Here is a 24,152-nt window from a genome sequence, read left to right as displayed (position 1 = left end):
AGAAATGCTCTGAAAGTATCATGGAGAATGCTTGGAGTAAAATTGCAGACAGGGACGAGAGAAGGGTGTAGTATCAAGGGGAGAGATGGCAGTTGCCTTCCCTAAGGTGGTAATGGTGATGATGGAAGTAAGTGATGAATTGAGGGTATATGAAGCGGATAGATAGACAGGCCATGCTGATAGATTGGATGCAAGAGATGAAGGAGGAGCAGGAAGTCAAGAATGGCATTCAGTCTCTTGGGTTCTGAGGAAACGTATTATTTCTGAGGAGTCATATCAGTTGTCTTTGATCTTTAAGTGCAGCCTAGTGTTCCTAAAAGCTTCCAAATTGACATCCCTGAAGACTAATGCCATCTTCTATCTCATCACAGTGAACAGCAAGGCTAGCTTATGAAGGTGCTCTTCATCTGTTTGCAGAAATCCTGCATAGCAAGAGCAGCACCACAGAGGGTGGTAGGCATTGTCTTAAGTTGTTGAACACTTTGGATTGAACTGAGTGTTGTCCAATAAATGGCTAAAATATATTTCTTGTTGTCTGTTATGCATGAATTCAGTCAAAATTGTTGTACCAGGATGTGTATACGTGTCTGTGTTTATGTGTGTATGTATGTACACGTCTTTATACGCGTATGTCCATTCACAATGTGCATATGTGTGCATACGTGTGTGTTTGTGTGTACAGATATATCTCTTCCAGTTACCCCATCACTGAGAGGATCTTGTTTAATGCCTTTGAGATGATGGTGGTACTTGTGTGATGGGTACCTAGGAATAGGTACTGGAGAGGAGCCATTAACCCATGTCCGAAAAAGTAAGCCAAACAATTGTTGGTTATGACTTTTTTCTCAGTGCCTAAAGTCTGGGCTAAATTTGAACTGGTGACTTCGAAGTGAGTGACCCCATAGCCCATTACCAGTCATTATGTAATACACTTTAGAGAGAGAATTTAAAGAGCCTACTATGGGAAATGTAGTTAGCAAGCTCAGAGATATGCTTACATTTAAGAACTCTCAGAAACACACTTACAGATTTAAGAAAAAAATCTTTGCAAGGAGTAAAATGTGCTTGAAAGAGATGATTCATTTTATTAGAGCAATTAAAACATTGGCTCCTGTTTTCATCCATCATACTCAAGAAATAAAAATATATTGGAGAAAAAGTGATATTTACCTGGATATAAAATATAAAATATAAGGAAGATAAAAGTCCATTTTTCTGAAGGAAGTCACTGAAAATCTGCTGGAGGTTATAATTCAGGCAGAACCTCATCATTATGGACCAGGAGCCGGAGTGAGATCATTGTGGAACAGGAGCCAGAGTGAGCGCAATCTCTACCCAATATTTTTTGAGGCACAAACGTAGCCAGGAGTGAGTCATTCAACAAGGTACCTCAGAGGTGGAGGGTCTTGGATATAAATGGGCAAGACTGCAGTACAGGAAAATCCGTCACCTTAACCTTGGATGTGCCGTCATCGTCTCCCGGTGAGTTCACAGAAATCAACTTCTCTGATTCCGTTCCGTGCCTTAGGCCGTGTCCACACTGCAGTGATGCTCAGGTGACTCAGGGATAGCTCATAAATCCGACTCTCTCTGCTCCCAGACTCCAAGTGATATAACCCTTCCTTCTTGGGTTGCAAATAAGTTACATGAAAATAACATGGGAAATTATTAATGTGTGTGGACTTTGCTTGTTGCCTTCCTCTGAGAATGTGCCAGTGACGAGAGACCTGGGGACTTTGGTTCAATCAAGGAAAGGTAGGAGAAGAAGGGAGAGGGTGAGGGAGGGAGAACTTTCCCTCACCTTGTTTGTTTATTCAACAAGTGTCAGCCGGGGTACCAAGAAGAACTTGGGACTTAGAGAAATATTTCTTGGAGCTAAATGTACTACTTTGCAGAGTTGTTTTAAAGGGTGAATGAACTCATTCCACACATTCATTCATTCATTGAGTGTTTATTGAGTTTTTATTAATTGCCAAAGAACCAAGCACGAATGATAGAAAGTGCCTGCTCTTGTGGAACTTACATTCTAGTGGGTTGGGCTTGATCTAATAAACAGTTGAACTAATAAATACATAAAGTATCAGCAGGTGAGTGATAAAGCAAGGTAAGGAAGGAGAGGAACAAAATGGTGGTGCTATTTGAGGTATGAGATTAGGGGAAGCCTCTTTGATTGAGGAGGTGCCACCGTACGGTGACCTGTGGATGAAGTGAAGAGAGAACAGTATAGGGAAGCATCTAGCACATTCCTTGGCACATGGTTAGCGCTTAATCAGTGGTCACTATTGTTATCATCACGGTCATCATTATCCTTGATAATAATGATGCACAGTAAGCTTGCATGCCCTTTGGAAATTTTGGGAGTCTATAAAGCATTATAAGAAGTTTGCTTTAGAGCGCACTTGGAATTCTGTGTATATAAAAGTTGTTAATTTTCAGTTACAATTTGACTTCAGAGATAGTGAATAACGTCTCAGAAAAATCAAGAAAAGCTGATTGTTTTGTGTGGTTAAATATCTTGCAATTTTTTTCTCCCTTCAGTACAATGAAACATTTCTTGCCCACCTACTTTGTGTTGGGCACTCTACTGGGTGCTGGGTCAACGAAAATGTGCAATTGAGTCTCACGAAGCTTAAAATCTTATCTTTCCCCCTCGTAATTCTAGGCTCTTGCACTATTTGTTTCAATAGAACCTGCTGGAAGGATTTATATGCTGACAAGGCTCTATCAAGTTTAGAAAAAAACAAGTTGCATTTGAGTGTTAACTTTGATGTTTGTTTAGTTTTATAAAATATGTAAGAGGCTTTTCCATTAGTGAATAAGACTTTCAAAAAGCTCTCAGAGTCTCATGTCACAAGCAGTAGTTAAATATCACTAAAGGGGAGTCACAAAGACTGACAGCTTGGAAACTTAAGCACAGTTTGTGGTTTAGGATGTGTGGCCAGAGCGCAGCCCCCATTCCCAACTTAATTGAGGTCATGCAGGTCCAACTGATTCATTTGGTCTGAAAAATCCAGACTACATGGGAATCCAGAATCCACGTGGCAGCCTTCTGTTATCCTTTGGCTTTGTAAGCAGCATGTAACACCCTATCTGGGGAAAGTTAGGAATGAAAATCTCAGCCTATGCATATTTCAATGCTGGAAGGAAGTGGAACTTGGGAAAAGTGATTGACATCTAAGAGACACATATGGGGTGCGTTAAGTGGCGCAAATAAAATACACCTGGAAGTTGCTTTCCAGCTGTTCCTGCTCTTTCGGAGTCTGCAGTTTTCTTTGGGACCAGACATGGCACCTACTCAGAGAGGCCTCCCCTACTATAACATAGCCATGGGTTATACACTCTACCTCCTTTCTCTTTTTAATGTTCTTCAGAGGAATGTTCCATTCTGTTCTGTTCCGTTCTGTAGTTGCCTATTAGGCGTGCATTTATGTACTTATTGACTGTCTCTCCCATTAGATGTGTAAACCTTGTGAGGGCAGGAACTTTGTCTTATTCACCTGTGTATGCCCAGTGGTTGGCCCAGAGTAGGCTCCCAGTGAAGATTTGTTGAATTAATGTGTGTGGCAATGATGGATGATAGCGGCAGGAGTAACAACAACAAAACCTTTCAGATTCTGGAGAGTTTGGCTAAAGACAGTCAACACTCTGTGAAGTCAGAGCAAGGCTTCTAATCTTTGGTCAGATGGCAGGACACATGGTGCTCTTGCTAGGACCACATGAAATAGCGATACATGAAATTAACTATTTTTTCTCAACTTTATGATACAAAAGTGATACTATGTGCCAAATGTTAAAAGAACTATATGGATGGGACTAATAAGTTGTTTGCATTGATTGTTTTAAAATATGTACACTTTTAACCTTTAAAAAAATTTTATCTTTGCAATTTGGATAAGGAATGTTCTTATACAACTTTAACAGTAGGACTCATTGATTCAGATCACAAAACATCTATGTTCTGGGGTGGGAGTGCATATTGATTAACATCCGCTGCTCTAGAAACATCATCTTTGCCCTTCATCCTGTCCTTCAGGTTATATCCTTTGCTGACGCCACTGACAACATCTGGATGGTTTTACCCAAGCGTATCCCCATGTTGGAAAAATCTCTGATGACATTTCTTTGTGAGTTCAGATAATTTTAAGAGAATTGCTGGATATGACAGAGATTTTCTTAACATTTCTGTGAATTATTTATGTAGCTTGTTAATCATCCACGTTTCAACTAACAGTCATTGTAAAAAGCTCAGGCTATCCTCCCTCTCCCTGAACCTCACCCCCCTACACACACCATTCAGCTAGGCTAAAGCCAAACGAAACTTCTCAGAAAGTAAATTTTCTGGAAACTTCAAATATGCCAGCAATTACTGATATAGAAGAATTTTCCTCTCACCAACCCTTTCCAGTGGAAAATGTCTTGCAAACACTTACTGTTGAGGCATAGGTGGAAGCCCATGAAAATCCAGATGTACTGCCTGGAAGCAGAAAGATGCAGGAAGACACTTTTTCTCTGAAAATGAAGGAAAATGTGAGCCGTCACTGAGTTGTTGAGCATAGCGAATAATGAGTACACATCAGCATGGCAAATTGTAGGAAGGAAATGTGGTGCTGTATTTAAAGGCATGCCTGTGTATACGTGTTATCAAAGATTTGGGTTGAAGTTTTGATTGATGGTATGTTAGAAATCATATTTTCACCTAGGGCTTAATGATTTTAACTGGAGAAAGGATGATACATTAGGTAAATCTAGAAATCTTGTTTTGAATGAGAAGATACTCACACTTGATGTTTAATTCCATCTTATTGACAGGAATTACCCACCCCCTCAGTTTTCAGATGAGTAATTAAATACAAACAATGGGCCCTTGGGCAAGCAAGAAAGGCTCCATCTGCACGTCTGCCTTTCAGGTCTTATGGCAGAAGGGTGGCAATTGCCATTCCAATGAAAGGGATGTGACTGAGGGGCTACAGTTAACTCTTAGCCTTCCTTCTAGTGGAATAGAAAACTTGAGGCACTCCAAAAATGCATGTGAGGCTTTTTCTTGTTTTTTATGCATGTTTATTTTCTCATTCTGTTTTGTCTGAATAAGTATACATCATAGATGTTCTCCTTGAAAATGCGGTAAATTCCTGGGGAAAAGGGAAAGGCTACCTAGAAGTGTCTGGTCCTGCTCTCTGAAAGGCACAGGTCAGCTGGGAAGATACCAAGAGTAGCATTTGTAGGGAACAGAATCTTAGCCAGGGGAAGATATACATGTGAGGTCAGCAAACCCAAAGGCTTACCCAAGCAGAGGAGCCAAGTATGAACTGAATTGTCAAGCCATCGAATCGGAACCCAGTGGATCTGAGGGATGGCGTTCTCAATCAAAAGGGTGGAAACTAAGAACAAGGCCAGAGGCAAGTGCTAGACAAACAAGAAAACTAAGAAAGGAGCCCCATAAAGCAGGCAGGAGGCAGCCGGCTTGTTGCCTAGAGCCTCTGTCCACAGCAAAGTCACACCCTGAGTGATGAAAGTTAGAATGAGGCAAGCAAAGGACAAGTGTGAGAGATTGTGGACAGAAGTCAGGGTGAGACACAAATGTCACAGATAGTCCAAGAATTCTCTACAGTTTTCATGGAATACCTAAATCCTGATGGAAAGGCATTTTTCCCCTTTAAGTCTCTTAGTCAAGGTGACTAGAAAGCAAAGATGCTGATGGACATGTAGAGCTTCTGGAGTTAAGTATAAGAAGTAACGTAATAGTAATTATGCAACTCTGGGTGTGTCTTTACATTCTTCCAAATGAGTTTTCTCCGTTGAGGCTTAAATGCCCCAGAGCCTTAGTTTGAATACCCACAGAAACAGACCCCAAGACACGGATTCAAAGGCAAGTAGTTTATTTGGGAAGTGTTCTCAGTAAAAAGTGAGGAAGTAACACAGAGAAGGGAAGGCAGCCAATGAAAGGTTTCATTATCAAGGAAGTTACTTCTGTGTGTAACTGGAGCTCAGTCCCTCTCGGAGGCCTCCGAGTGATCCCACCAAGAGGTGAAGGAGATGGAATGTTTGTACACCGACTCTCCTGTCACTCATTGGTTAGGGCTGCGGTAGGAAACTGATTCCCTGGCACATCGCCACTGCCATGCAAGCAAGCAGGTACAAACCATCATGGTGGCCAGAGAATGCCTTCTGGCAAAAAAATGCAGGTGAGGGCAGCTGAGCCAGTCTATACTAAATTGGTAAGGGAGAAGGGATGTGGGCAGGGACTGGTGGCCTCTGCTATATCTGTACATTGAGCGCCTTGGCTGACTGTCCTGGTCTTAAGCTCATATGGCAAAAAAAGATAGACAAGAAATGAGTACCATCATCAAACTCTTGACCTGGGCTCCTCTGTGGGGCCTAGTTGGAAAGCTTAGATGAAACCTCCAACATTCCTTCACATGCCTTTTCCCCCTGAAATTAGATTTTCCCTTCAAAGAGGAAGTGGGATTATAATGACATCACATCTCTTAGGAAAGTACACGCACTCAGATGTTCCCAACCGTTAATGCTGGAAAGGTATTTCCAAGCAGGAGGAGGAAGCTGGACCAGGCAGCAGCAATGATTATTCTCCTTGGAGAACCAGTGATGCCATTGGCTTTCTGCTTCTCCATGGGTTGATGGCTTTTCTTTACGTTTTTGGCCCAAGCATGGCTGCATGCTCTCTCTCCTTGGCACAGCCATGTTAGAGAAAGGATATAAAATAAAAAATGCAAAATTAGCTACAAAAGTGAATATTTATCCAGAATGAGAAAGGAAATCACAACAAATTTGAAATTTAACGAAGCCTACAAATATCACGACATTAAAAAAATTCAGAAAAATAACACAATTTTAATTAACTCCCTGACACTCCTATAAAACATTTTTTCCTCCCTTTTTGGCTACATGCTCTTTGATTGCCTCTTCATGTGACAACAAAGATTTTATAATATCATTTTCTATAGAGAGAATAGAAAGATAATTTAGTCTTTCCTCTAGCATGTTGATTGAAATTTGTTCTTTGTTATTGATGGCTTAAAAAAAGCTTCTTTCAGTTGTGCTACTCATTATTGGCAATGTTATGTAAATTTGTAGGATTGTTGCCAAATTTTTGGAAAAATTCTATCAAGCTTCTTTCATATATGAACTGTGAGATTTAGAAGAATTTTCTAGACTAGCATTTTGCTTTATACATTTCAAACCTGTTCCTCTTCCATGACCACATACATTCAATGCCAGGCCCCAAAAGGACATGTTTACATCTCAGTGTGACCTTTGGCCTTGTGTTCTCAGACATGGTGCCTGTGGTTGATGAAGTGGTAACACGCTCCCGCAAGTTTCTTCTCCATGGGTGTGACTAGCGGTAATTTAACTATGTGTGGAGGCGATTGTCAGCCACATAAATATAAGCTACTAAACCCACTAAATGTATTGCCAACTCAACGGTCCATTAGCTAAATTCCAAGAATGCCTGTGGCCACTCCTAGGCCACTCAACCAAGGAGAAGTATGGAGGGAAAGTCAGGGATCAATTGTAGTTAAAATATCTTGCTCTGGGAAATGTCACCAAATATACAACCATGTGTACACAGGGCCTTAGGAGGGACCTCCATAGTGAGGCGGGACCTGAAGCTTAGATTTCTTTAGCTTCATGATCAATCTACCTTTGCCCACAGGGTGGCCTTAGAAGCTGTCATGGTCTTAACTTATTCAGTTGTGTCTAGGAGATCTATATTCTAGTTCCCAAGGACTGGTATACATTTGTATGGATCTTGTCTACCCCTTTGTTCCCAATTTCTTGACTATCTCTATGTGGCAGCCCCGCCTATTCAAACTGACTCTTCTAGATCAAGTCTAAGGCAAGAGTTTTAATGTGTTTATCCTCTTGGGACATTGCCACTAGCTGTCCTGAGTGCCTCCCTCCCCCATGAGTGATAAGATGATGGTCGTTGATACCATAAATGACATCAGACAAATGGCTTTTGAGTAAGACTTGACCACCGTTGCCTTCCACAATATAGAAGAGGTGAGTTTTATCCCATTTAACTTTATGGGAAAGCAACTTCTTAACTGAAAGTGATAAACAGATCAGTTCCATGAAAAATACAGCGGTGATGAGAATTTTTCCATCATAGGGAGATACAAAGCCATTGACTAGAATTGAGACATCAGGGGAGCAACTTTGCCTTTGGAATGTTTGGAGAAACTTGCAGTGCCTATTCTTTCTCCAGCCTGGCTCTGAGGGTGAAGTTTCCAGCGTATTCCTCCGAGTTTTATTGGCCAGCCTCTTCCGGTGTGGGGAGGTTCTCTGGGGGAGGCACATCTGGCAGCCAAAGAATCTCTTTACCAGGGATCCTTTCCTGTGGGGTTGGGAAAACAGTGGAAGGTGATTTAGAAAGCTGCTCAAAAGAATGTCTTCTCTATCCCACCACTCTGATACTTACAAATGCATTTTGAAGTTCAGAGCTATCCACAGACTCTCTCCAAGTGCTCTTTTACAGATTTGGTTTTGTGAAACTGGACTTGGGATCTGGACCTGCCATAAAAAGGTTCCACACTGGCAAAGTCCTCCAGGATTCTGAAATTGGAACCTCACGTTTGCCTGTGAGGACGCCATTGCAATAATAAGGAATAATAGTTACAGACGCTGGTGATCTGTATGAAATTATTCTTGAGTTTATTATTTAATAAAGAATACTCAGAAATAGGCAAGTAAAAAATGCCATTTACGTCACAGATGAAAAGGCTACATATACGTATTAATGTAATTCATTCACAGGTTTATGGACCCACGCTTCTCCTGGGACTCCACAAATCCACATGCTTGTAGACCCCCTCTCAGTTTGACAGGAATGTAGATTAGTCACCAAATATTATCTATGAATAGACAAGGATTATGCACATAATTCTCTAGTGGGTTCCGTAAGGGATTTTCTCCTGTAGTATACAACCTAGGAAAATTTTGAGGGGGGCAGCCCAGAGATTTTCAACCATTTGGGTTGGGTGTGCTTTTGCTGAGCAGACGTTTTTATAGACGCCTGGGCCATCCTCACTCCACAAAGAATCTTTGTAAACCTTTCCTCTAGTCAGCACTTTCCTGTTAGAGGAATGGTTAAAATTATCAGGTGTCGTCCCCAAAACAGATGTTTCTGCCAAAATGTTGTAAAAAGCAACCATCTTGAAGGTGCTACAAAAACAAATACTTGCAACTGAAATATGTACTCTGCTTGTTAAGACTTTGCCAAATAAAAGTTTGATGTTTAGGGAGCTATTTCGCATAAAACTAGTGCCAGTTCCTGTGAGAAGGTCATTCCCCAAGTGTAGTATGTATTCAACTGGAGATGGGAAGGTCTTAAAGTCATCGTAAGGATTTATTTTGAGCTCTCCGTTCTTCAAAAGAAAAAAATATGCAGAAGACTATATTCCTGCCAGAGGCTCAGAGAAACCTGGACGTGGCCCTTGTTTCTTTTGTTTCGTGAAACAAAGCATGAAGTTTGCTTGAATCCCACACATGGGAAGCTCTGAATGTACTCATGCTCTTTGGTTATTTATAGCACATGAGACACCACCTACCCTCCCTTCTTATTATCTCTCAGCCCCCTCCCCCCACACCGTGGCCCTATATTTAGATCTGAAGCTCATCTTTAGACACTGTGTGACCACAGCAAGGTTGTGCCTCTGAGAAGTGTGGCAGGATCTGGGGTTATTTTGCCTAATGGAGGAGACATCCATTTGGAATATTTTCACCTTCTGGGGGACAAGGCTTTGCTCTATGTAAGAAACACAATTAGCAGGCAAGATCTCTTTGAAACTGTTTTATAGAAGGAAACATTTTTGTAATAATCTGGTGTTCATTGCAAAAAGTGCTGCTGTCGTGTATTACCAACTTTTTGGAGTAGATTCTTTAAAAATATATGTGTATAAATATTCATAAGAGAGGGATCACTTTATTCATATTTGGTAAAATAAAAATTCTAGTTAAAAACAACAAAAGTTTTCATCCAGAAAGATCTATGATACCTACTTTTGAAAGAGGAAATAAATATTTGGAGATATGTCAGGAAATTACCAAAAAAAAATAATCAATGCCACTGTGTTTCATATTAATTTTAATAATATCGAAATACATGCTAAGTACATTTCATGTATTATTTCATTTAATCACCATGCTACATACCAGGTGTGTAGTAGTGTTCCCACTTTGCAGATAATAAAACTGGGGGTTTGAGAGTTAAGTGACCTCTTCAAGGTCACTGAGCTGGTCAGAGTTCAAACTTAGGTGGTCTGACTCCTGGGCCAGAGCTTTTAACCGTTATCCTAGTTGCCCTTAGATACAATTCTTTGATGACTCATGTTATCTTGTATGTGTGAAGATAAAATTGATAATGATTGTGACCTAGGCAACTGCAGGTGGCCTGAAAAGACCAGTGCATATAATGTCACCCTTTATACGGGCAGAGTCCTTACTGCACATTAAACTCTAGGTGTCGATTCAGAAATATCAGAAAGCGCCTGTGTATTGCTTGTTGTGGGGTGGAGTTCTCCCCTCCAGCTCTCTTGCTGGCTGGAAAGAGTAAATTTGGAAGCCACGGATTGTTTTTAAGTAAGGTGTTCTACTATCTACTCTTCCATTCCATTAGGATAATTTCCTTTCTTTGCCTTTTCTGTTGAAAGTGCTTTATAAAACCACAAGCTCTGCAGAAATTGCCCTTGTCACCCTCCCCTGGCATCCCTGCCCGTGAGTACAGCATTGGGATAAGCAGGTGCACTCTGTATGGGAGGAATGGGGAAAGATATGCTCCAGATATGGCGGGGCTTTGTTTATGGGGGAAAACAAGCAAACAGTGACAGAGGAGCTCTCAGTTCTGTTGTTTAGACTTAGCATACCATTGCCCATCTAGGACAAATCACTTTTGCCTTGTTCCTTTTCAAATCTAAAAAAATACTTTTTTTCTCAGAAAATACCCAGCTTACACCTGCGTGTTTTCTATCTGGTGAAAGGGAGTACTGTGGTATTTGTATTAGAGAACTTAACATTTTGTTATTTTCTTCTTCTTGTCATGGCATTGGGTGCAGCTAAGCTGTTGCAGGTGATGTCAAAGTTTCATGTTTAAAAGCATCCGTTTTTGAAAACGGGGAAAAAATCCTGGCATTTTAGGGAAAGGTTTTCTCTGAAGGAGGGAGGAGAAAAATACGGAGAATAATGAATTCATCAAGCTGAAAATGCATGAGGCAGCGAAGCGCCCAGGCTTCAATACATGGCAAATGGAAAGAGAGCTCCCATTACTGTCGAGATGCACAGACAGAGCCCTGCTAATCGCTTGGTCATGCTTGGGAGACACTAAGTCATCACAGGCCATGACATGGTGAGAACAGGGTGCCAGGGGTTTGTTGTAAGAAAAAATTGTTGATTTGACATCCATAACCAGCAGCACTCCCTTCCCCAACCCTCATCCTCAGATGACAAGCCTTGGTTGGAAAAATGCTTGTATGTATGTGTGAGTGTGCACGCGTGCGCATGTGTGTGTGTGTTTAACTCTTTAGGTTCAACACAATTGGAAATAATAGGGGAGGTAAAAATTGTTGAGTAAGTGACTGCTTGAACCAAGAGATTCATTTTTGTTTATTTCCACAATTTATTGTCTCATATGTAGATCTGCAGTATTAAATCTAACGTAACCAAAGTTAACATTTATTAGGAGTTCCTTTGTGCCAGATGCTGTTTTGAGTTATTTACTTGTATTAGCTCATTGATTCCTCATGACAGCCCTAGGAAATAGGGTATCATTATTGTCTCCATTTTATAGAAGATAAGTAGCCTGACCAAGGTCACATAATTAATGAATAGTGGAACCAAATTTGGAACTGAGATTGGCTGACCCCAAAGCCTATGCTGTTGGTCACTGTGCCTAGCATTAGATTATGTCCTTGGAGAAATCCAGAGAAACCAGAGAACAAATTAGTTGAAGAGACAAAGTATACTTTTTCGTTCTTTCAACATATTTTATTGAGTAGTATAATTATGGTAGAGTGGCAGGAATGACATGTACATAACTCCAACTTAATACCATTCTTGCTGTAATGGAAAGATGCATTAGGGCCAGGGGTGGCATGGAGGAAAAGGCACCCCTGTCTCTGGGGATTGCTTTCACATGCACTGCTATATAACCAGTTGCTAGCGTCATAGCTGGCTCTCTTAGTATGTACTCGATAAATAATACAGTCAGGAAAGGATGCAAATGGATAACATTGGAGCTGAGACTTTATGGATGAATAGTAGTTTCCCTACGGACAAGGTGGAAAAAGCCATTCCAGGATGAAAGAAGAATGTGTGTAAATACAGGAGATCACCTGGAATGTTTTAAAAACTATACTGGTTCTATATTGCTGGAGCATAAAATGGAAGATGAATGAGTGGAGGCAAGAGAGGGAGCCAGGGTTGGTTAACAGGCAGAGTTATCGTGGACATTGTGTACCATGCAGTGGGATATGAGTTTATCTGGAAAAGTGAGGAGATCATTGAAGTAAGAGGTTAGGGAAGCAGGCCTTGGATGATAGATTGAAGGAGTTGGGGGAGTGGTCAAGACTAGCGTCTATTGCACTGGTCCTGGATGAGGTTATGGGGGTGTGAACTGGTACAGTGCCTGTCGAGTTGGAGAAGTGTGACAGATTTAAGCAATAGTCAATAGATAGAATAGATGAAGCTGGTCCTTCATTAGATATGAGGAAAGAGGAGATGGGAGGAACTGAGGATAAATTTCTGGTTTGAAAAACATTAGCCAGGAGTGCTGCCGTTAATTTGATAAGGAATGTGAAAAAATGGAACAGATTGATTAAAAATTGTGAGTTTAATTTTGTCAATTTTGTCAGGTTTAAGGTTCCTTTGAACTATATGTCTGGAGACATCTAGAAGACAGTTGGACATTATGACTCAAACTTAGGCAACAGGGCTGTATTTGAACAAGAGCCATCAGCAGACATGGAGGTCATAGCTAGTGAATTTTACTAAGCAAGGCTGTCGTTCCATGCATGGTGGTGCAGTACAGAAGGCAACCATTAGTACTACACAGATTCACAAATACGCAAGACAGAGTAGAGTTTAGTAGGCTATAGATGGGGTTATTAAAAGGACTTCATGAAACAAGGGATTTGGGACTAGAAAGTTAGGTTTTAAATTGAGGGGGAAAAAAAGAAGGGCAAACAACAGTTTTGTATGGAAAAGTCCTTGGGTTTAGCAATGTGATGTTTTAGAAGCTTCTCTTGGGAGATGTCCATTTCAAATATTGGATCATTTGGCCCTGGAGATTATGGTGCTGTAGGAATTACTTTAAAAGGAACTAGTGAAACATACACGCTTGTATTAAATCATTGTTAAGCTCTCGTCTGAAATTGGACAGCTGACTATATGTGTAATGTGTTGATGATGGTCTTCCTCTAAAGTAAAATTTTGATTTTCAGTCCAATTATTAAACACATATTATTGTCCTTGTTATGGTACCCATCATAGTTTTAAGTACTTTATATCTATTAACCCATTTAATTTTCACAACACTTCTATGAGGTAGGAACTCTTATTATCCCATTTTACAGACAAGGAAACAGAGGCGCAGAGTTTGAGTGATTGGCCAAGCAGCTAATAAGTGCTGCTTCTGGATTTTGAATCCAGATGTTCTGGCTCCACTACTCTACACTATATTGTCTCCCTGATATCATGACCAGAAGACCCAAGAATCTAAGAATCCTGGCCGTGATCAAGCTTTCCATCTCGTGAGAACCCCAAGGGATGTTTATGACTGGCAAATCACAGGTTAGGTTGGGGGTAGAGAGTGGGGGTAATACTTTATTGGGGCTGGGTGTTTGATGCCCGATCCCGAAGCAGAACTCTGGTATGTTCAGAGGAGAAGCTTATCATCCCATGAGGCCAATCCTTAGTCACACATTACACCCTTCAAGGAAAGGCCTGTCCAGCACATCTCCACCAGGGAGGAGCTGGGGCTGGAGGAGAGAGTCCCAGAGAGGGGGGAGTGCTAGAGGGGCTTTGCAGTTTTCAGACTCAAGCTACTGTCAGCTACATCTGTGCGTATACCTGGCCACCTTCCAGGAGAAAAGGAAAGAGGGAGGAGGAGGAAAAGGGAAAGAGAGCATGGGAACAAATGTCCATTCTCAAAGGTGGGCTGGCTAGTCAGATGGAGTGAGTGAAGGAGAGGAGGTCCCTTAAGAGGTTTCACCTCTTTAAGCATGTAGCCTAATCAACTCCAGAAATGTTTGCCTCTGGGAAAAGACAGTGGAGAGAAGAGGACAATAAAGGAGAGAGAACTTGGACTCCTTCAAGAATCCAAAATGGCCCGCAATTCTCATTTCATCAATGGATACACAGAGAAAATTTCTTTCTCAATACAAGGTACCTGTACATTAAGGGAACGTGCATAGCGATAGCTCTTTCTGCCCTGTCATTGAAGAGATTGGCATTCACAAGCATTGCACACAGCCTTGGGGAACTGAGACTTGGGGTTGGCCATGGGGTTAGAAATATGGATAGAGATTGAAAGACAGATATTGGGTATGCCTTTGCAGAGTTCAGCCCACAATGCCTAGGAGATCTTTCCTGATTCTCTTAGAGTATAGATGATGTCTTATTCTCTGTGTCAAAAGAATTCAAAAATCTGAGTTTTAATACCAAATTTGATACTAACTGTGTCCTTTAGGCCAGGAGCTAGCAAACTTGTTCTATGATGAACAGATAGTAAATATTTTCTGTTTCTATTCAACATTGCCTGCCCTTGTAGTGCAAAAGTGGTCTCAGGCAATACGTAAATTAATGATTTTGGCTGTGTTCCCAAAAAACTTCCGTTTAAAAAGCAAATGGGGGTAGGAGGGTAGAAGCTGGGTGAGGCAGGTTTGGCCTCCTGGCAGTCATTGCCAACCCTTGTTTTAGGCAAATGACTTGACTTCCCCATGTCTCAGTTTCCCTACCCATGCAGTTGGTTAATTATTCTCACCCAACAACTCAGGAGCTTGCAAATACCTGGCATAATAAATAGTTCATAGAAGAAATGAGGCTGGGTAGAGAGACAGGACATTCAGGCTCTTGGAGACCAAGGCACCAGCCAGTTGTGGCACCTTGGGATTGTACCTACTCTCAGTTTTTAAGGACCTTCTCAGCTCTCACATTCTATGTTGAAGCATTTGAGAAAAGCGCTCTCCAAATATAAAGTAAAATTAAGACTATAAGTGTAACTACAGATTTACTTCAAAAACTAGACCACCTCCTCTCTTAGGTTAAAAACAGAAGTACAAGTCCTTACTGGAAAATCAGTTTCTGTAGTCTCTGATTTTTAAGAACTCGTCCTCCTAATATCCTTAAGTTGCCTTAGAATTTGACTCCTAAGGGATTGACAGACAAGGTGCAAAGCCCTAGCAGGAGGCAGAGGAAATGTGCCATAGTCTAGAGGATGGCAAAGAAAGTTTCTCCTAAAAAATTTTCAAGCCAATAATGGAGTGAGGTTATAATTTCTTACTCCAATGTGATTCCCAGAATTTCTCCAAACAATGTGAGAAACAGACATAAAAGAAAAAGAGATGACATTCCACTACCTTTAACCCTTTTGTGAATATAAATGTAAAAAGTACTGAGTGTGATATAAGAACGAGAGTGATTCCATTTTTGCTCTAGCTGCTCCATACTCTGGAGTACACCGTGATTAAACTGATGTGGGCGTGAGGGGAGGGGAAGCCCCAGATTCTCTTGTTTCCCCTCTGGTGCACTTGATTTAAGGCAGGATACAGAATGGAATGTGCCTAAACCCTCCCTTTCTCTCCCCTTCCTTATGAAAGTCATCGGAGTAATAAGGAGGAAAGACAGATTCATTTGAGTACAATCCATCATTTAAGCACAAAACAAAACACAAACCTCATTATTGAAGAGTAATAAAAATGAGTCTAAGTGGCAGTTAGGTTCCTACAAATAAAAATTGCTACCCCTGCTGCCATTGCTTGTCTTTGTGAAATGAAGAGTTGAATGCTACCTTTGTTCAATGAGCCCATAATTAAGAGGTGTTTAACATTGAAGGCTATTGCTTTAAAAAGGTATTGCCGTGTAAATGTCAGACCAATGGAGACACTGGGTTATGAAGGTTACATCTGCTAAAGGTAAACTTAATAACACAGCCAGTGGGACCGACGTGGTTTAGAGATTCACCCAATGGCTTAAACCTTTGCAACCTCATGGAATAGCATCCTAGTTTAATTCTTTCGAACTTCTTTTGGTTTTAAGCTGGGAGTGCTGGAGTCGATGGAGGAAGGGAGTAATAATATGGGTGCTTTACACATACACACGATTTTAGAAGCATTTTCTCCTTTAATATGTTGGGTTATACTTACGTAGCTGAAAGTGACTATTAATTTGGAGTCATTAAAGTGCCTTGTATTTTGCATATTTATACATCTTGAACACCTAACAACTTCTTCATTCTATTTGTATTAGCACTAGCAACTTTGCTGGATACACCTTTCCGAGTAACTTGGAATGGATGCTTCTATTAGTTGGTGTTAGATACATTGCAAGCCATGCTCTGAAGGAGATTTCAGCCCTGGGAGAATTTTAGAGCTAATGAACCTCCGGAGATGGTTAGATCTATCATGGAAAGCAGTCCTTTCTTGCAATTTTTGTCACAGCTTAAGACAGTTTGGTGCTGAGCTCTTTGGGGTGAGAGGTTAAGGTGATTTGTCCCAGATATCTGCTCCTTGAAATGGAATATGTAAAGAATCCTACAGGGGACTGGTACGCAGAAGGTGCTCAACAAATGTGGTCCTTTCCCACTGATGTAAGAGATGTTTTGGTTATTCCATCAGTTGCCAGTTTTTTAATCCCTTTGATTAAGGGTGGCTCTTTGCAATCAAAGAGATTAGATTCCAGACCTCAGTGTCTCTAGCACCCCCCCTCAAGGCTTAAAAGTAGAGTAACAGAATCTATAAAATTCTTTTAGAATTCTATGCATGCCTTTTCAATGAGCACTTTGTATTTCCAAAGTGCTTGAGAATCATTGATTTCTCTAACTAAATGAGACCAGAGCCAGAATAAAGGAAGGACCCTCCAAGATCCAGGACAATCCAAGTTGGCAGGACAGTGACATCACGATAGAAGAATTTATGTCTCCTATCACCCGAGCTCAACCCTTGCTCCTGGCATCCTGTGCTTTCTGGTTTTCTTCCTTTTGGATGCTGGCTGGACCAAAAACTAAACAGAAGCTGCTGCTTTCTGTCTTCCCCTTTCCATATCTGTCCTTGATCTGGCCAGATTGCTGTATTAAAAAGGTGATAAAAGATAGGACGTTGAAAGAAGAATGTGAAATAGGACGATGGTTGTTCCTTGGTTGATAAAGCAATCTGATCTCATTTCTGAGTCTCCAGTTGCTGTTTGTTTGTATTAAAAATGTCTGTCAGGGTAACTGTTCTGAGTATATTATCCAAGGTAATAACATTAAGTAGTTTTGCTGCAGAATCAGTAGGAGGAGCAAAAATATACGTCTGCTGATTAAAAATGACACAAAACAAATTTGTTAACTAAGATAGATAGCCTTGACAGTTTGAGCATACATCGTATGATGTTAAAATCCTATCCAAAGTTTTTATTTTTTTGGCAAAAAATTAATAAATTGCTTTTTAAAGTATGTTTGTAGCCTGCTGAGAAAATTCTGAAAAAAAAAGAGAAGGCTAACCCAGAAACTGCCCTCCCTATTCTCCGAGGGGAGAGAAAAAGAGAGAGAATGGTGGGGGTCTGGGAGCGACAGAGACCTGCATAGTTCACCCAGGGAAAGTAATTGAAAATGCTAATTCTGTGCCCACAGACTAAAACTTTGAAGGACAGGTCCTTGTCATTGGACTCCTCGAGAAACAGCAGAGCAGAAATAAAAATAGATCATTGACCAAAAATACCCCTTTCCAAATGAGAAGTTTTAAAGTGCTGCTGCCCAGTTTGCTGTTGAAAAGATTACAAACCAGCCTTTTTATTCTTTACCTGGAGAACTTGGGAGACTAACGTACATGTGTTTTAGAGATAGACATATTATGAATCTCAGTTTAAGAAATGTCGAGATCTTTTTATTGCTATTTTTCCCCCCGTTTGGAAAATGAATTCCCTGCAAGAGGCAAGTCTAGGTTATTGTCAGATCAGGAATTTCAGAGGATTGAGTCAATAGTAAGTTTTGAGAGGATGAGCATAGTGGAAGTTACCTACTTTTTTCTTTAAATAAACAGAAATGTTGATGATGATTCCAATTATGCTAATAATCCTTTTCCACTTTAACTGAAAGCTCACAAGTTACACCAGTATTTGTGACTGATTTGCAGTGTTCTAACCAGTGGGATACGGACAATTACGGCAACATAGTTTTGGAAAGTGCCCTGATCGTATAGTACATTAAAAACTAAGCGTGAACTTAGTGGTTCGTGAGAATTGAGAATGTTAGAATGCAGGGCTAGATTTGGAATCCATTCCTTCTTTCTTTCTTTCTTTTATTCTTTAACATATATTTATTGATCCCGCACTGTTCTGGGCACTGGGCATACAGCAGTAACTAAAGGAGACAGAGCCTCTGTCCCCATAGAACTCACATCCTGGTAAGAAAGTAAACAGATTAACAATAATAATAGACAGTATGTCAGGTGATGGAAAAAGTAGAGTGAGGGAAGGAGGGTTGGGTTGTAATTTAAAGTAGAATGGTCAGGGAAGACTCCACTGAGAAGATGACATTTGCAACAAGACCTGAAGAAGTCGAGGGGGTGGTTATGTGGATGGCTGGAAGGGGTGAAGCCAGGTAGTGGGAACAGCAGAGACAAGCATTCTGAGGAAGGGAGGTGTCTGATATGTTCAAAGAAAAGACAGCAGTGGGACTGGAGTGTGGTCTACAAGGAGAGAACAGGAAAGAAATGGGGGCAGACTAGGTGTGGAGGGCCGTTTAGGTCACTGTCGTGGCTATGGCTTTTACTGTGAGTGAGAAGAAGTCATTTATAGGATTTTTTCTTTTGCAAGGAAGATTGCCTCCAGGCTAACATCTGCTGCCAATCCTCCTCTTTTTTCTTGAGTAAGATTTTCCTAAGTTAACATCTGTGGCAAACTTTCTCTAATTTGTATGTGGGATGCCACCACAGCATGGCCTGAGGAGTGGTGTGTAGGTCTGCACCCAGGATCCGAACCTGCAATCCCCGGGCCACCAAAGCAGAGGCCGCAAACTTGACCACTAGGCCACCAGGCCAGACCTGCCATTTATCAGATTTTGAGGAGAGGAGTGCGGTGATCTAGCTTACACTTAAAGGATCGTTCCAGTAGCTATTTAGAGAATAAACTGAGGAGAGCCAGAGACAGAAGCAGGGAAACCAGCTCGGAGGCAAGGCAGTATTCCAGGGAAGAGGTGACAGTGGATTGGACCCTAGAGGTACAGAGGGAGGAGGGGAGAAGTGGTTGGGGGTCTCTGAATATACTTTGAAGATAATGGCAGCAGGATTTGGTAATAGTTTGGATGGGGGGTAAGAGAGAAAGAAAGTCTTTGAATTGTTGACTCTCATTCCACAACCTTAAAAACCTGAGATGATTTCTAACTCTAATATCAACTCTAACAACGAAAACTTATGTGTGCGCCTATACTGTACTTTAAAAATTGAAAAACTTTTATTTACCTTATATTAGTTGAACTATACATTGTTTTAACTCATCCTTCATAGTAAATAACAGAGGCCTGGCGATATTAGAAAACTCTTTACCAAGTTTGCCAGTCCATGGCAGAGCAGACACTTAAACTCAGATTTCCTGAAGAATTGGTATCATAAAGATAGTATTCCTAATTAAGTGGTGCGACCATAGCTTATGGGGTTCCAGCATTTCGGTTATCTAGAGTTTTTTTGAGGAGTTGAGTCAATGCAAAACATTTCTAATACTGTTGTTAGGAGTTACGATAGTATGTGAACATGGATTATCTTTCAAAGATGGAGGTGCTGACCTCCAACGAACCACATTTGACCAGGCACTTGGTGTTCTCTTTTGCTGGTAACTAGCAATTAATTTACCCAGTTTTGGCCACTGCACTCTCAACCAGTGAGTCTTGTGTAACCCACTGGCAGTTATTTGTGGTTTAGGGATGTCTTCTGAATTACTGGAATAGAGCAAGACTAATTAACCTAACCAACAGATGAAAATATGACTTCGACCTCTGTAGTTAGGATGCTAACCAGCTGACTAACCTATCACAGTTTACCATCTGTTTATGGATGTGGGCAACAACCGGCATTGTTTTAGCATATCCAGGGCTTCAGCAGTTGAGAAAGCCAACTGGCCACGGTTATTGGTCTAATGGATGGATTCAAGGCTAAAGAGTAAGTTGAACTATCTATTAATGGAAAATAATATAAATAGAAAAAAAGACCTACCAGTTTATTTCATCAGAGGTTGTAACATATAAACACCTTAACCTCAAAATCATTAGTCTTGAATATCTCAATCAATATGGATTCTCTCAAAAATCAATTTGCCGCTACAAATATGATTGTTTAATAATTCACAAGTGATGGACCTTCAGGCTAGAAAAGGTGAGTGTAGCTGAAGGAAACGAGGTAATCTCCAGCTCCAATAAGATTTCAATTAAAAGGAGACAATGTCTATGAAATATAGTTTAATGTTAGACGTGACGATCTTTCATGTGTGTGTGTTTTGAGCTGTATGTCCTACTGGGAAGATATCACTTTAGTTCAGTTTCATTGTTCGCTTTCAGATCAGAGCTATTTAGCTATTTTCCTGAAGTATCCATAAATATTTTATTAAAATAAACCATAGCAAATTTCAGTTTTACTTACTAGATTGAAAACAATAATTTTAAATAGCTAATGACTGGTGCCAAATCACATAGACATTCTCGTCTGCAATATTGGAGAGAAAGGACATATGACTCTTAGAAGGCATTTTGGTAACTGTTTTCTGACTTTTCTGTTTTACATCAGAGAAGGCGATGTTTTGTAAATTTTGCTTTTGGAGTGGCCCTTGCTCAATATCATCAGTTCGGATCACATGAATTCCCAGTACTTGTAATTCTAACATATCTCTTTCACGATAATCTGTTCGCTGAAAAGATGTTTTTAAGCCTGGCTTCATGAGCGTGGTCCCCTATCTGGCAATTATACAATGTGGACATAGCAATTACTGATGATTCTTACAGGTCGCGCTTTGATTCTCTTCACTCTCCATCTGGAATCTTCCAGCCCGAAAATCTCTTTAAGCTGTCATGAGGAGAGGCCGTTTTTGTATTTTGATTTTTTTTCCTCAAACAGCAGTTTTTGCAGCCACTGACTAAAATGGTCTTCTACATTATTTTATAATGGAATAGATAACCGTTGGGATAGGGGTTGCCAGGGTCACTGCTGTACACCTAGGAGAATGTCCTGTCCCCTGAATGACTTGGTCCTCCCCCCACCCTGGGCCACACCCCCATGTAGGGCTGGGTGACCTTTCTATCTATTTGCATAATCTTCCTTCCTTGGATTTATTCTCCATGCCTGGGTCAAAAAATGGGGCTCATTAATAAACATTTATTGAGCACCAACAGGGTATTTTGTTCCAAATATATTCCCTTCCCTGTAGGCTTGGAATCCACAATTTTGGCTCCCAGCAGTCACCTCTGCCCTGATTTTGAGAAGAGTAAGTTATCTAAGCAATTGAAAGGACATTCAAATATTTGTGAACTTCAAAGGGAGGTAGTCCTTCATCTAAAATGTCCTTTTAGATGGTCAAAAATTTCTAAATAGTCTACTTGTCTAGTCAAGTCCAGTGAAATGTGAGTTTCTGGGATGCAGATAAGCCTTGATAAGGTTAAAAATATTAACACTCATAGATAATAATTAGGTAATCAAGTTGAAAGCATCTGTTCAGTTAGGTGTGAGGACTGTAGAGAGAGAGAAAAAAGAACCTCATAAAAATTGAAGAACATTGTCAAGGTCATCGGCATATAATTTTTAAAGTCATTTGGGCTAGGTGCCGTTGTGCGAAAAATTCGATCAGTAGGCAAAGTTGAAGAAGACACTGTGTTGTTAGGATGTGTGAAGCATTTTACTGAAGCATGATAAATAATTGAAAATGCCTTTAGCAAATTCCTGTTTTAATGGGAAAATACTTTGTCATGCAGTTTTTCAATTAGTATTCACTAATTCAAATTGGTTTATCGTTTAGCCAAATGCACATTAGATTTTTAGCGATGCATTTTCTCATCGTCATTTTTCTTTGTGGATTTTCCTGTTGATAGTAAAACTTTGGGTGGCTTTAATAATCTTTCTACTGGTGGTTCTCACCATTTTTCTGCTTGATGCAACACCTGAAAGATTAAATAAAAAATCAGCATCAGTGACTCAGTTAAACCTGATTTGGTGAAGGACTATGGGATTTGTAGCTGTTTGAATTAGAATCTGGGATAGGGAAAGGGGTATATTTAATTTGAAATAAAGAAGGTGGTGATTCTTTTATGTGCTTTTACCTCCTCCCCTCAGATTCAAAGGAATCCACGTGTAACAGTTTTGAAAGGCATTGTCTATCTCAGATTTAACATTCATCTTTGTAAATGTCTATAGAAGAGCCAACAGTCCAAAATATGCTTCCTAAAACATCAGTCAGTCAATTGTTTAGTATTTCTTAAGCACTGAAGGTGAACTCATCATTGAATTACTTCAAGACCCACAATCAATAGAGATCTAAAGGAGATTCTCGATCTAATTTTTTTTTTTCAATTTGGTGAAGGAAAAGGCTGACCAAAAATAAAATTGCTTGATTTCCATAAGGGACTTCAATATTCATTCATTTATTATTTAATGAGTACCCCCACAAGTGGGTAACTGCTATCAGAAGGATTTTCTTATGTTTACATTTGTTTATTGCCCCCCTTATCCATTAAGTAAGTTCTATGAGGGTAGAGAACTTTGTGTGTCTGCCTTATCCACATAGCTTAGAGTAACAACTGACACATAGTAGAAATTCCATATATATTTGTTAAATGAATGCATGAGTGATTGAATGAATAATTAAATATGTGCTTAAGAAAGATTTCTCAAACCAAGTGACAGGTAGTCTGAGACCTGAAGATTCTGTAGGAGTTAGTCTAAGAAGAGGCGAGAGTAAAAGTAGAAGAAAATTCCTTGCAGAAGAAAAAGTGAATGGCGATACCATTGATATTAGCACCCCAAAAATGAAATACTTAGGTATAAATCTAACAAAATATGTGCAAGATCTATATGAGGAAAACTACAAAAGTCTGATAAAGAACTAAATAAATGGAGAGCCGTCCCATGATCCTTCCTGGGGCCTCAGGAACATGCTAGAATGAGGAAATTAGAGCGAGAAAGTTGAGCGCAGTGAGAGAGGAAGGTCAACACTGGAGAATCCCCCAGGATAGGGATGTATCTAAATCACAGGTGAGCCTGCTCCCACTGAAGGCATACACCTTCCTGAGTAGGAGTGGCAAGTTTCTACTCTCTGCTCTGGGTCCCCTGGATTCTGTTTACAAGATGATTACTAAGAATCCGAGTTGGAGCCAAAGGGCTTGGGGACAGTGAAGACAGGTGAGTGGACTTGCTGTGGGAGCATGAATCCTCTCTTTGTTTACAGGCTCAGAATTAGAATCTGTGGACACCCTGAGCAACTACCTGGTGCATTGGTTGAAGCAAAATTAATGAAAGCAAATTAATCCTCTGTCAAGACTTTGTAATCCCACCAAACTCCTCCCTTATGATGACATCTCTATGAAAATGTGAGGGGTCACTAATGAAAGAGAAATTCAGGGATGTCCTTAACATTTGCAGGGTTAGGGCAGGAGTACAGTACGTGAACCACAGTTGTTCGAAAGCTACAAATCAAGGTAAGAAATTGTTAAAGAAAACATGTTCTATTGTTCTGCCTTGACAAATAGATCTTCATGATCCTTTTTACGTAAAGTCTGGTGCGCATACCAGCAGCATCAGTATCATCTCAGAGCTCATTGGAAATGCACACTTGCAGGCCCTACCTCAGATTTACTGAAACAAAATCTACGTCATAACAAGACCTCCAGGGACTTTGTTGGCACATGAAACCTGGAGAAGAACTGTTCAGGATGACCTGGAATGCCGAGTTCTAGTGTAGAATCCCCA

At 40.4% G+C, this 24,152-nt stretch overlaps 1 protein-coding gene across 25 annotated transcripts in view; it reads left to right on the top strand.

Annotated features, from left to right (window-relative positions):
• Positions 1 to 24,152, top strand: part of ESRRG (estrogen related receptor gamma) — a 607,874-nt gene that overhangs the window by 132,463 nt on the left and 451,259 nt on the right. The window contains exon 1 of one of the 25 annotated variants that reach the window (XM_070501496.1): positions 9,676 to 9,770. The exons of 23 other annotated variants lie outside the window; for them this stretch is intronic. The gene's annotated coding sequence lies outside the window, so the exon portion shown is untranslated. Of the gene's footprint in view, positions 1 to 9,675; positions 9,771 to 24,152 lie in introns of those variants that run through there. One more of the 25 variants, XM_070501504.1, reaches the window with a different exon arrangement.

Source organism: Equus asinus, chromosome 30 (assembly GCF_041296235.1).
Source record: "Equus asinus isolate D_3611 breed Donkey chromosome 30, EquAss-T2T_v2, whole genome shotgun sequence".
Lineage (NCBI taxonomy): Eukaryota > Metazoa > Chordata > Mammalia > Perissodactyla > Equidae > Equus > Equus asinus.
Note: the sequence above shows the minus strand (reverse complement) of the source record. Positions and strands in the feature narration are given on the sequence as shown.